We start from the raw sequence: 13,534 nt of genomic DNA on the forward strand, positions 1-13,534 counted from the left end.
ATGAAAAAACCTCGACAATGACAAAGGAATACGGAAGGCAAGCCCGCCACTGGCAGAATGAGATGGCTGTGGAGAGGAGCAAACGATCCCAGCTCCAAACGGAGAGGATCAGAGGGACATGGAACACCACGCCAGTGATGAATACCATCACCTCCTTAAAGCAGCCACTCTTGCTGAGCGCAGAGTTTAACACAAAATGTCATCTAAGCGAACAAGAACGAGGCAACGCTCCAAAACTGATTAAGGCAGGATGAAGACAATGGCCACGGGACATAGGCGTCAGAGGTGACCCACTTTCCCACTTACTGGTTTTCAAGAATCACAGGAACCATAATGGTTAAAACACCTCTAAGGCTTTGACATTTGATTGGAAAGAGCAGACAGCTTGGAGTTGATACTTTATTAATCAGCTTGGTGACATGGGGAGCCAGACTCCAACATTCCCCCAACATTCCCATTTTTAAGGAGAGTGTTTGGGAGTTGGCTGAGCAGTCCGTTAGCGTAGCATTACTCGGTTAATGAATGGACTATGACAATTGACAGCTACCACTTCAAGACTACAAACGTAGCCTCAAAAGTCTTAAAAGATTTCTTCAATACATCCTAAAACCTTTTATTACCCTCAACTTTTTCTTAATTGCAGTAACATACTCCACACTTTGAAAACAATAGCAGAGTTAACTAGCCAGTTAAACGAACACATGGAGCTCCTACCCACCAAATCTACTTGGTCATCTGTGTTGTTAGTCATGACCCACCCACAGATGAGGACACTTTTTGTGTCTTAAACCACTATGGATTAATTATAGACGGTGTATATGATCAACCATGTTAGCAGTGTTTCTAGAGTCAGTGTTGCTGGTAATTCATAGTAATGAACCCAGTGCAAACAATATATTAATCTTACCATAAAACCCTAGCAGTTGTGCTTAAAATTGTACTAAATTATAAAGAATGGAGTAATTTGGTAATATAGTTTAAAATCAAGTATTGTATATTAAATCAACAGTAATAGAAATAACTTTTACAGCTATCAGAAGCCAACATGAAGGCTTATGTTTAAGTTCTCACTGTGTTGGGCCATGATTACATAAGTAAACAAGAAGCAGGAGAAACAAAATTAAATTCAAGAATCATAAAATAATAAATATGAAATAAGAGACACTGGAATCCAAAGCCTACATTAAAAATATCCAAAGTGGCTGCTCACCAAACTAAAAGACTCACATCTGCATTTTGTGATCACACGTTCTCACACCTTAGTTTCTCTAGCCTAGGAGGTGTGCTGTTTACAATCAATATCAAACTCTTCATTGCACCTTTGACTGTGTCAAGACAACAGCAGCAGAGTAACGGTGTTGACCGTGAGCTATGAGCTCAGGAGATGACATCTGCAGCGGAAGACACGGCGGTCGCCTCTGTGGGCCACGGGGACGAGATGGAGAAAGTGTCACCCTAGATATTGCTTGCTATCAACAAGTACTGCTGGGTCCTCAGCTGCAAAGGACAGTCTTCACACATGCGCACAAGCGTGGGTGTGCGCACACACATGCGTAGACACACACGCACTGACACACACACTCGCGCACACGCGGAGTCACAAAGAGTGTCTCAAGGCTGCTGCTGCAACTAACAATAAACACGTCAGAAAACAAAGAGCACACCATGAGTGCCGGATGGAAAAGAGATCACTTCCTCCGTTTCCTTGTTCTCTGACGCACACTGGCTAAATGCAAAATAATGACTGTGAATCTAGTAGACTGGTGTTGTTTCACAGAAAATGGATGAATCTTGAACGAGAGAGGGAAATGGAATGCAATATACAGAACACTGTTTGGTCCTTTCATTGAATCAGCAGGAACAGCAACACACCCACACCTACACACCTTATATTTTGATTTTTGGTGCTCCCAATTTTGATCCCTTCAGTGCACGCATTCATATCCATATTCTTCCAAAGGGAATTTGATTCCCCGTGTAGGCATCAAATTGATCGGCTCATCTGATTCAGTTCACTCCTCTGATCTGATTCATTTAACTTGTCTGAACTGACTCAGGTGACTCGTCTGAACTATATCTCTATGGCTTTGTTCATCTGAGTTCTCAGTGGTCAAGCTGATTTGTGTGCCTGGCTCTCGCGGCTCTTAATTCAAGCCTTGTGGGGTTAGTGTTAGTGATGGATGGCTGGAATTGGGAGAGGAATGTCATACATGATTTTATTCCACAAACACAATCAGACAGTCAAGGAGCATCTCCTTGGCACATCTGTGTGTGTCCAGACACTCTGCTTATGAAGGTGTGTGTGTGTGTGTGTGTGTGTGTGTGTGTGTGAGTGTGTTATAAAGATGCATGAACTCTTTTACCCAACATAAAAGAAGAAAATTCAAAAACACTTCAAAACTACACATCACTCACACACCATTTAGCACATATGCACACAGACAAACACACACACACACTCGAGGAGATTAAACTGAAAGGTTAGTAGAGAGACAAAACGATTCATTAAAAAAAAGCTTACGTTACACTTTCCCCCTCGTCTTAGCGGCTCGCCCCCTCTAAGGAGTAGTGGGTGAGAGGAGGAATCCGCACCTTGCTCCAAACCAAATGAGACTATCGCTAGACAAACTTATAAAGCCCGGCTAATTCACCCGAGGAGAGTTCGCTCTAATGAGTTCAGCCAGCGAGGCGGCCGAAATTGACCCCGGCTTTAACTGAAATGCTCCCACACCCTACCCTGCATGCAGATGACATCGCAGAGTCTGTTCTCCACGCAGAGCACTGCACAGCAGTTCCGATCTCAGAAACGAGCCCTAGCCTATAAGCGCCTGCAAGTGCGTTCTGATACACCTTTCGTTAAGATCTCTATTTACCATCTTACAATGGTGGACAACCACAGCTGGTATGGTATACCCAAACAAGTCCCACAGGCTGCAGAAACAGAACCGTAATGCTGGTGAATCATGTCTTAGGTTGGGTTTAGCAGCTGACGTCAGTGCGATTTGCTATTTCATTGGTTATGTAATTGTGTAACAGTAACGGTTAAATGCATAGCGCACGCATAATAAGTGATTTTCGGTTGATTTTGCCATTAGACAACACATGGTGGAAATGTTGCGTCTAAACACAGCCAAAGCTCACTTCTGAACCCACCAGTTGGTTTCCAGCGTCAGCCGTACTGTGCTTGGATAACAGCATGTGTGTTTAAGCCATGTTATTTCATTTGGCTAGCTTAAACACTTTAACTGGTCCACAGCAAACCATCCTGTTATTATCCGTCAGATGCCCCACAACACCCCCCCCAACCGCAAACATACACACAAACACAAACATGCACAGACACACACACACACACACACACACACACACACACACACACACACACACACACACACACACATACCAGACTGCACACGGTACTATTAATGGCCATCGTAAGAGGCATATAAATTAAACAGAGGAGCAGTGAAATATAAAAGAAAGCTAAAACAGAGACGTCCAAGGATTTTGTGCAGTGTGTTTGAGCGAGCCACTCTCCACCGGGTCAGCTTTCGACGAAAAAGGTCAAATGCCCATTTTCATTTCTGAGATTTCTTTCTCAATAGTATCATCAGATATCCATGGTGTGTATTGGTAGGTGTATGTGTGTGTGACAGAGACAGAGAGAGAGGGAGAGGGTGTGAGAGAGAGAGAGAAAGAGAGAGAGAGAGCAAGAGAGAGAGAGAGAAATAGAAAAAAGAACAAGAGAGAATAAATATATATTTGTGGAAAAGAGACAGCATCAACATTCCTAGATGCAATCATCTAATGCAAATTCTGTGTACACACAAGCACTCACACACACACACACACACACACACACACACACACACACACACACACACACATTGATTCATATATATGCATACAATGGACTCAGAAAGTATGCAGACTCATTTACTTGTTGCGCACTCCATTGTGTTGTGAATATGAATTTGAATGAATATAATTGTCATTTTCCCTGTCAGCCTACACTTAATTATGAAATACATGGTTTTAGAGTGTTTTGAAAATTAATTAAATAACAAAGACTGAAATCTCCCATTTACGCTAAAAGTGCTCCAAAGGTGCAGAAAATTTATTGGATGGACATCCATCTCTATAGAATTCCATTAATCAGGCTTTTAATGGACAGGGTGGCAAGCCATGGAAGCCAATGTTGAGTAACAGGCATATCACAGCTTACTTGGGGTTTGCTAAAAGGCATGTAAAGGCATGGCAACATGTGGAAAAAGACTCTCCGGCAAGATAAGAGGAAAATTGAACTTTTTGGGCAGAACAGTAAGCACAACGTATGGTAAATCACAGGCACTGCACATCACCTGGCTAATATCCTCCCAACGGTGAAGCATGGCAGTGGCAGTATCTTGTTATGGGGATGTCTATCAGCAGTAGGCACCAGGAAGACTGGTAACAAATGAGGGCTGGATGGATGCAACCAAATATAGAAACTATCCTTGAAGAAAACCTCCTGCAGAGCGCACGCAGACCCAGACTGGGGGCCCAGTTCAACACTGAGCACTACAATGACCCAAAGCATGCAGCCAGAATAACACCCTGGAGTCTCTGAAAGTCCTTGAGTGGCCGAGCCGATGCCCAGACTTAAACCCCATCAAACATCTGCCCATAAGATGGCGGTTTACAGATTTTCACCATCCAGTCTGTTGGAACTCGAGCGGATCTGCCATGAAGAAATGCAGTAAAGTGCCCAAATCCAGATGTGCAAAGACTGTACAGATGTATCCAAGGAGAGATGTAGCTGTAATTGCTGCCAAAGGGGTTTCTACAAAGCACTGAATAATGGGTCTGAATACTTTTGTGAATACAAGGTTTCAGTTTTGATATTTAATGAATTTTCAAAACTTTCTTGAAACATTTTGTCACGTCATCATTCTGGGTGATTAAATGTAGACTGATGGGTAAAAATGGCAATTATATCCATTCATATTCAAATCCACAACACAACAGAGTGTACAACAAGTAAATGGGTTTGAGTTCTTCCTAAATCCACTGTACACTGTATTTCATATTAAAACATATACATCATGTTTATATAGCAGAAGATCTGTATGTGCCAAGTACAAAGTGAGAAAGGTGTGAAAGTGGACATGTAAAAGCAGTAAATATTATGATATATGAAATATGTCTCAATCATGTGAAAGATATAAAGCCAACATCACACCACGCTAGATCTGGGCAGTTGTAGGCAATTTTCATAGTCAAAAATCAGACAGAGGCCAGAGGCTGGCACAACTTGAAATCACTACTCAAACACACCAACTCAACCTGGTAATTAACTAATGATGTCAATGCATAGTGTTTTAACATGGCAATTATCAAAGTAGACTCAGTTCTTCAGGACCACAGCTGGATACTCTGGTATAGACAGCATGAAACCCCTCTGTAATGAGTTCCAATAGCTAAAACTTTAGTGCATTAAAAATGCAGACCCAACATTTCACCTCACCATCTGGCTTAATTATTTTTATGAGACTTGGCTTCTATGGATCAGTAATGACAGTAATAGTCAGTAATGACAGGAAGTTGTCTTCCACATCTCATGCGGACCACGTTGAAGAAAACAATCAAGCAAAACTAGCGTGCTACACATGATGCTAATTAATGGAAAAAGAGTTTGTGGTGTGCACTTCTTGGAAAATACCAGGGCGCTTATAGGATTCTAAGGTGGGTACAGAATATCTAGAATTCCTTACAAAGTACATGTGGAAGTTGCATGCTGGTGATTGCACACTAACTCCATGGGTGGGGGACATACTTTCAGAGCAACGCTTTCTCCAGAAAAGTCACAAAGGAACGACAGTATATTCGTAAATGATAAACAGTTGATAGTCTCACATGCATTGCACCTGCCTCACGAATTGCATAGAGGTTCATACTGGAATGTCAATTTCTTCTTGTTCAAAATGTAGTGTAAATATACCAGGAACAAAAACCAAGAGCTAATGGCATCTATAAGTTCTGTCAATTATTGATCAAAGCTGTGAGACTGTAACCAGATTACAGATTACTGATACTTGTAGTGGTGTAACAGATTACAGATACTGAACAGTTTTTTTTCCTGGATTTGTACTATCTGAGAATATCCACTCTGCATTTTTCACTAGCCTCAAACCCTGAATATATATTGAGCTGCCAGTTTATTAGGTACAACTCCTCTATAGCTGTACAGGCTACCATAGTGGTATAGGCTACTGTGCCTTTTAAAATATATTATAATAATAAATAAAGCCTGGAGTTAAAACCTGCCCTTAGCTCAAAACCAGGTTACTCACTGATATAGGATGAAACAGGGTTTATACATGGTACCTCAATCTGGATCAGTTCAGATCAATTTGCTTTCAACACCTCCCCCTACTCCTCCCACTACTCCTCCCACTACTTCTCAGTCTCCGCCCCCTATGTCCTAGTCACCGCCTCCTACCTCCCTGCCTCCATCTTCTGTGCACTACTGAGTTCATTCTCAAGTATCTCAATACATTTTGTCAAATCTATAATGCTTCAGGTGATGTGTACTTATATAAACATAGAAAGTGAAGGTTTTCCTATAATGAATCAACTTGAATGGTATCCATGCAGGGCCACAAAGCTACGAGGATTTGTGTTTTCTGGCCACTTAGGAGAGCACAAATGTGATCAATAAGCAACTGTCAGTCACTCTGTGCAAATACATACTCTCTCATTCTGGCTCTGCCACCATGGAGCCAGTGTTATAATTCATGTGAAACAAGAACACCAATCAGCGGGACAATGAAGAGGTCCATTTGTCCGCGGTGTTTGTTCTGGTGTCAGCAGGGGATATGGGGTTGAGCACTGGGAGCTAGTTTGAGCAGAGTTGCACTGACAATCATAGCAAATCCACTAAAGCTCCATGATCCACTGACAATGTCGCCTTCTGTCCCCAAAAGCTGTCCTTGTGCTGCATGTGTGTGGCACATGTGTGTACACACACACACACATGCTTATTTGTGTCTGGGGAATGATGGTGGCAGTACCCCAAGAGAATGGCAGTGTGAGTTGATAAGATATTGACTGTTCTCTCTCGCTCACATTCATTTTCTCTCTGAACACACAAAACACATACACTTCATTGGTTCCTAATTCTATTTTGGACCTTACTGGTTAAAAGGGAATCACATAATCATGTGGCTTTATAAAATACTGTTGTCATTGTGTAGACATCAATCATAATCCTGACATATTATTTTAAACTAATGAATTGAAATGCAATGGAGTTCTACTACCACTCTCCCATGAGTTCTAATATTTTAAACCACGACTTTAGCAATGATTAAGGCTTTCTGTTTCTGTATCAAGGATTGTCCCATCTGTCATGCCTTAGCACAACTCAGCCGCGAGCTGACTTTGTTTTGTCTCACCTCATCAATCACAGCCAATCTACGCAAGACCCCTCGACCAGTCAAATCAACCCAGTTTCAGCAGCAATCCTATCAGAGCCCGTCCGAACCTGCAGGAGTGCCAGCTGAGCCAATCAGCACACGTGCTTTACTGGACAGCGTTGTGGCCACATGGACATGTACGCACGCTACACGCTTCTCGAGAGGCACCAGCTGGCGGATGGCGTCCTCAGCTGCCCACTCGCTCTCACATGCGTGAGGACAGCAAAAAAGCCCCGAACGCCGTTCGGCCCTGCCGCTCTACATTTCGCGATGCTTTTTTTTTTTTTCCCTGACGGGAACAATGCGATGAATCACACCCACCCCCCCATTCGGATCCTCGGGAACAATTAAACCGCAATTCTTTAAACGAGTCAGAGGCAAACCTGCGGGCCGGAGGAAACGCAGCGTATTCATCACTGGCACCTGAAAGAACTGCATTATTAATGAGAAGAATCAATCTCAATTAAAGTTCAGTTCAGGAAACCAGCAGCCCCGGATGACAAGAATGGCTCGCCAACCAATAGCTCTCAGATGGGCAGATTCTCCAGCTCTTCAGTGCTACATTTCAAATCTTTTATGACCAGCCCAAGATTTATACAGGCTATTTCAACTGGTTTTTCACGAAAATGAAAACCTGTTAACCTGCTAACTACTATTGCCACATTTTCAGGGCATTGTTTTGAACAGAAAATCACTTTTAACATTAGCAATTAGCAACGTAATGTGCGGTGCAGTGTTTGCACCATAGGGCACACCTGATCCTAAACAATTACGCCATGCTCCCTTGCTGTTGTATAACCACGCAGAACAATCTTCAGACGTAACGACTACCACAAGATGGCCGCCCATTTCACTCTGATTCAACCACCATCTTTAATAGTCGGCAATGGGTATTGGAGGCCTATAAACCTGCCTTTGAGTTGCTGTTACTTCACACTTAGAGCGATGGTCCTTTTTCATGTATTCTCTTTGGTCCATCCACCATACCTACAGTATCTATTATTAATAATGTATACTGTACATGCTGTGATTATATATAGTGAAAAATAGAGAGAGAGAGAGAGAGAGAGAGAGAGAGAGAGAGAGAGAGAGAGATGCATATGGGTGTGTGTTGTATGTAGTAATGTATTATACGAAAATATATCAGACCTTATTGTAGTACACTTTTGGGCTACCATTAATCCAAATTCTTATGTGAGAGAGTGTAATAGACTCACTTCATTCTTCAGTAACATTATCAATCCACAAGAGAGAGAGAGTACACAATCCCAAATGCGCATTTATGATCTCTCTCTCTCTCTCTCTCTCTCTCTCTCTCTCTCTCTCTCTCTCACACACACACACACACGCGAGCGCGCGCGCGCGCACGTCGTAATCAAACCACCAGGAACAAAATAACACCATTTTTCAGCAGTGAGTCAGAGCCCGCGAGCACAGTCGCGGAGTGATTAATTTCCTGCAGTGTACCGGAGGCCTGACGGAACGGCGCGTTACGCTGTCCACCGCGAACGGATACGGCCCGCTCTCCCCAGACCGGGGTGCGTCGGGGTGCCGTGGGGGGCGGACTCAATGGGGCGGGGCGGAGGGGGCGTGTGGGTTGATTAAACCCGGCCGTGGCCCGGTACTGGAGAGCCGGCTAACTACAGCCCGAGACAACCCTGGCTCCCCCCGCCCCGATACCCAGTGCCATGGAAACCAGACACGGGTTTTTTTAGTCTTTGCGCACAGGTGCAATGAGACTGCAGTATGTAAATGATTCAGGCGAATGCAAATCGCGGCGTGTGAACTGTGAGCTCGGTGCAGGTACCGTGTTTCAAGCGCACGATGCTGTCACGGGTCCCATAAATCCGACACTCGTATAGATCGGTGTGTGCGTTCGACCGTGTGCCTTGGTGCGGGTTAAAGTAACCGACGGGACTCGTACACAAAGTGAACGCATTTCAGCTTTAACGACATAAGTGGCCGCAAAGCAGATTTGTGAACATGGGGGTCTAGACCCCTAATGACCAAGCCAAGGGCGACAGCGGCGAGGAAAATCTCCATGAGACGACACAAAAGCCACAAAAGCCTTTGGAAGAGTAGGGCTCGGAATTCTTCCTCCGGGCGATGGCGTCTAGTGGGATTTTGACGAGAAAAGTCCGAAAGCCGGTCTAAGCAGAGGTGCTCGGATCAGACTGGAGAACCGCGCCATTGCTAAGAAGGCGGGATCAGATGAGAGCAGCCGGCAGTGACATTATTCTTCACAGGCAGCCATATTCACAAAAGAAGCCTGCGCAAGACCGCCAAGGCCCTGGCCTCGTAAATCTCACTTACTTTTGTGAGCCATGAACCATTACCATCAATGGTAGATGTAACGGTAAAGGGTTTTTTTTGTTTTTGTTTGTGAGTGTGTGTGTGTTTGGTGTTGGGTCAGCCATTGACTTGCGCTGTTTAGTGTTTTCCATTCTCCAACACAACCGTAATTAGCAAAACCACCCGGAACTGAATCGAGCTGCTGCTGTAGAACATTTCACAAACAAACCATCGGAATTACAACCAAAGACAATGGAGGTTACTTTAAACAACAAATAAATCTGAATATATTAAAGAATACATGTGAAATACATAGTAAATACGTAACCGATGAAACACGGATCAAGAACAGGTTACCAAATGGTAGGTTTGTATACAGAAAGGTGATTTTTGATTGGACATAGGAGTAGGTTGATGGCGATGGTTATTGCAATGAAAATGGAACATGGCTTGTTTTAGTCGTTTAGATTGCAACCGATTATGTGGGTTCACAGAAAGCGCCACAACACAGTTTGGATCTGTGCAGCCAAGAGTGACCTCTGCTGGTTGTTAAGCAAATTGCATCATTAACGCTGCAAAGTTTCAGTATGTGGGAATTACGTTCGGTAAGAATATAACATTGTGTCAATTAATTCTGGGAGATTAATTATTAAGCCAGCGAGGTAACAGAAGAGGCTTGAGCTACAACAATAACTGTCAAATTGGAACGAATTGTTTACTATGAATTCTGTTGATGTAAACAGAACAGGAAATTAAAAAACAAGAAGTTATCCCTCATATTCTGTTATGTGAATAACAATGACTATCATGACAATCATCAGGATGCTCTGGGATGCAGACACACACACACACACACACACACACACACATACATGCAAATCATTGTTATCAGCCATGAGACTGTGAGGAGTTTCATGCCTGTGGGAAAATCAGTTAGTTTAACAGCCCATTACTGAGAAAAATAATGGAATGCATAATATGTAGAAATGACCATGGTGTGTGTGCAGGAGAGGATTTAGAGGTTTTGCCAGAATGCTGTGATAGCAAGAGAATTTCAGAGAAAAAGGAGATATACGCATGCCAAAACCAACATCTATATGTACAGTATCACTATTGTGCATTTTGGTGGTTTAAACTATGCTAAACTTGCAATGTTGGATTAGTTAATAAACCACATTTGCATCAGAGGGTGGGGCCACTATCAGAATGATGGAGAGAGAGCTGGGGAAGTTGGTGTGCTTCTTCCTCATTTTCAGTATAATAGATTTTCACAGTTTCTCCCAAGCTGTCACATCTGCTTCTCCAAGTTACATGCAGTTAAAACAACTCACCGGAATTCAGAAGAGGACTCACATTCATAAGATGTTTATTCATTTCACACAGGTTTTAGCAAAGATTTTTACTAATGCTGTAGTGCTTTGTAAATAAGTAACCTACCTCCAAATCTTCAATCTGATTTGAGATAAATAGGAAGACTTCACTCAACATCAAATCTTGTCATTTTTTTTACATCATGCATTCCTTTTTTCGAGCACTTTTTTTTTTTTTCAAAGTCCAAATATTTTTTTCTTTTCATATATTTCATTTTAATAAACCAGGGATATTTATCTAACTAAAGCTAAAGTGAGATAAACAAACACCCAGCAATGCCTAAATCAATGGTAAGGGTAGGTCATTATTTATATGGCATGCAACATGGCAAATTTCTTAACCAGCAGTACTTAACTGGATTCAGACTTTTATTCTGAAAAATTCAGGTGGCTGAAGCAAGCCATGCTGCTGAAGATCTAATGCAAGAGCAGTGAAAAATTGTTCTGGCTGGCCTAATGGCTTCTCTCTACAGACTACCAGTGTGCAAATCATCCCAGTTTGATTTACAGAAGTGTGGCCTGGTGGAAGCATTAAAGAGACTGAGGGTGGTAACAGTGAGATACTGCTTCATGCATGACAGAATCCCAGCTCCTTTATTCAGCAGGGCTGTGCCATGCTTCATCTGGCAACCAGTAAAAACAAAAGCATACATTTTCATTTCCATAGGGGGGGAAATAAATGATAAGTTTGGGTACTAGATATTGAACATCACTTAATCTTGGATTTTGCCTTATTATTATCTATTTTGTTATTATCTTGATTGTGTCACTATGAGGAGCAGGTTTTGTTCATTACTTGAGGATAACCATAGATCAGACTGAACACCTGACTGATCAGACGACCCTCCTTGAAGGACGCCTCCTCTTGGAGAATGCTGAGTCAAAGTTTATTGTGTGATGCCGTGATACAGTGAATGGCTCTGAGAGTAAGCCAATTACGTGAGGGGACGAACCCTGTCAAGCTTATCGACACGCCCGGTAATAGACACGGTATACACAGTATCTCCATTTATTAAATCCATCGTAACTCCTTCCCGCCGCAAACCTGCCACTTCATCGGCGCAAATTAAATGATCGCAGCGTAAAATGACGCTGACCGTAGCAGCCACAGACCTCTAGCTGTGTCACAGGTTGTAGGAATGTCAGCTGACCCTCAGTAGACAATAGCAGCTGTTCATCACTTATGGGAAGGAGAGAGAGAGAGATGGCAGTACCTTCTGCTTCCAGGAGGCCTTTTTAAGAATACTCAGCAAAATATTCGACAAAAAACAAAGAGAAAAGGTTTGTCAGCCACTTGATTTTCCAAATCACAAACTCACTCTGAACTTCATATGTCTAGTTGGGTACATTACAGCATGCTAAACTGAGACTGCTGAACACCCTGCCATGTCACTGTGTTACAGCCTTTGTATCAGTTACCTGTGCAGACTAGAAACAGGAAGCCCGTGTTCGGTTTAAAGCTGGAAGTTCCTGAGGAAACCTCATGGAACATTGGTTCCTCACAGAAGTCTCCATTATCTAGCACACTCACCCAACTCACTCCTTTTCAAAGACGGAAATCACTCTTTTGCAACAGCACAGAGAGTTCGAGTGGCGAGAAGCAGCCGTAATCATGGAAACCGCTCTGGAACTATAGCCCCATAAAGAATCCTCCATAGGGCCCAAAGGGTGAATGTGAGGCACACTGATGAGCAGCTTAGGGCCCTTAAGTGTGCAGCTCCTTCTTAATCTTTAAATCCTTTCCATACAATCCACTGAGGGAAAAAGTGCTGTGTCTACCGTCTGCCCTCTGCTTAGGCCGAGAGTAGCTTCAGTGCACGGAATACGGCAAAAGACATTCAGATTGCCGCAGAAATCTGTTTTTAAGATGCGCTGGAGGTCAGAGTCAGGCTGCCACGGCACTGCTGTAACTAGGAGCGGAGGTGTAGGGGTAACTGGCTTTGTGGGGGCACTAGGTCCGAGGCTACGGTGTAATGTCTGCGGTACAGTCGGTATTTCTGTGACCCTTATGACTCTCGAGCCCTCATTGTGATAATTGGGTGATTCCCTCAGCTATGACTGGTAATTGGAGGGTGATGCAATAATATCATTGATAGTTATAATGCTTTATGGCCGTAGACGGATATGATTGCTAACAGTCATAGAACTGGCATCCATTATAATATAGCTCAAGAGGAGGCTATTTTTGATCAGTCATTAGTGGTTTAGTGGCTACCTAATGTATAGAAGGAGAGGTTAACCTCACATTAATAAAAGATGACACTCCAGAGCATTTTATACCTGACACAGACGTGATAGTTCTGATGATTTGGATCACAACCCATACACTCGAGTCTGACTACCTGTTCCTCCCGAATGGCCTGTCTCCATCTGTTTTGCAGTGGTTTAAAAGAGTAATGTATCAAATGTGAAATA

Source organism: Electrophorus electricus, chromosome 18 (assembly GCF_013358815.1).
Source record: "Electrophorus electricus isolate fEleEle1 chromosome 18, fEleEle1.pri, whole genome shotgun sequence".
NCBI lineage: Eukaryota > Metazoa > Chordata > Actinopteri > Gymnotiformes > Gymnotidae > Electrophorus > Electrophorus electricus.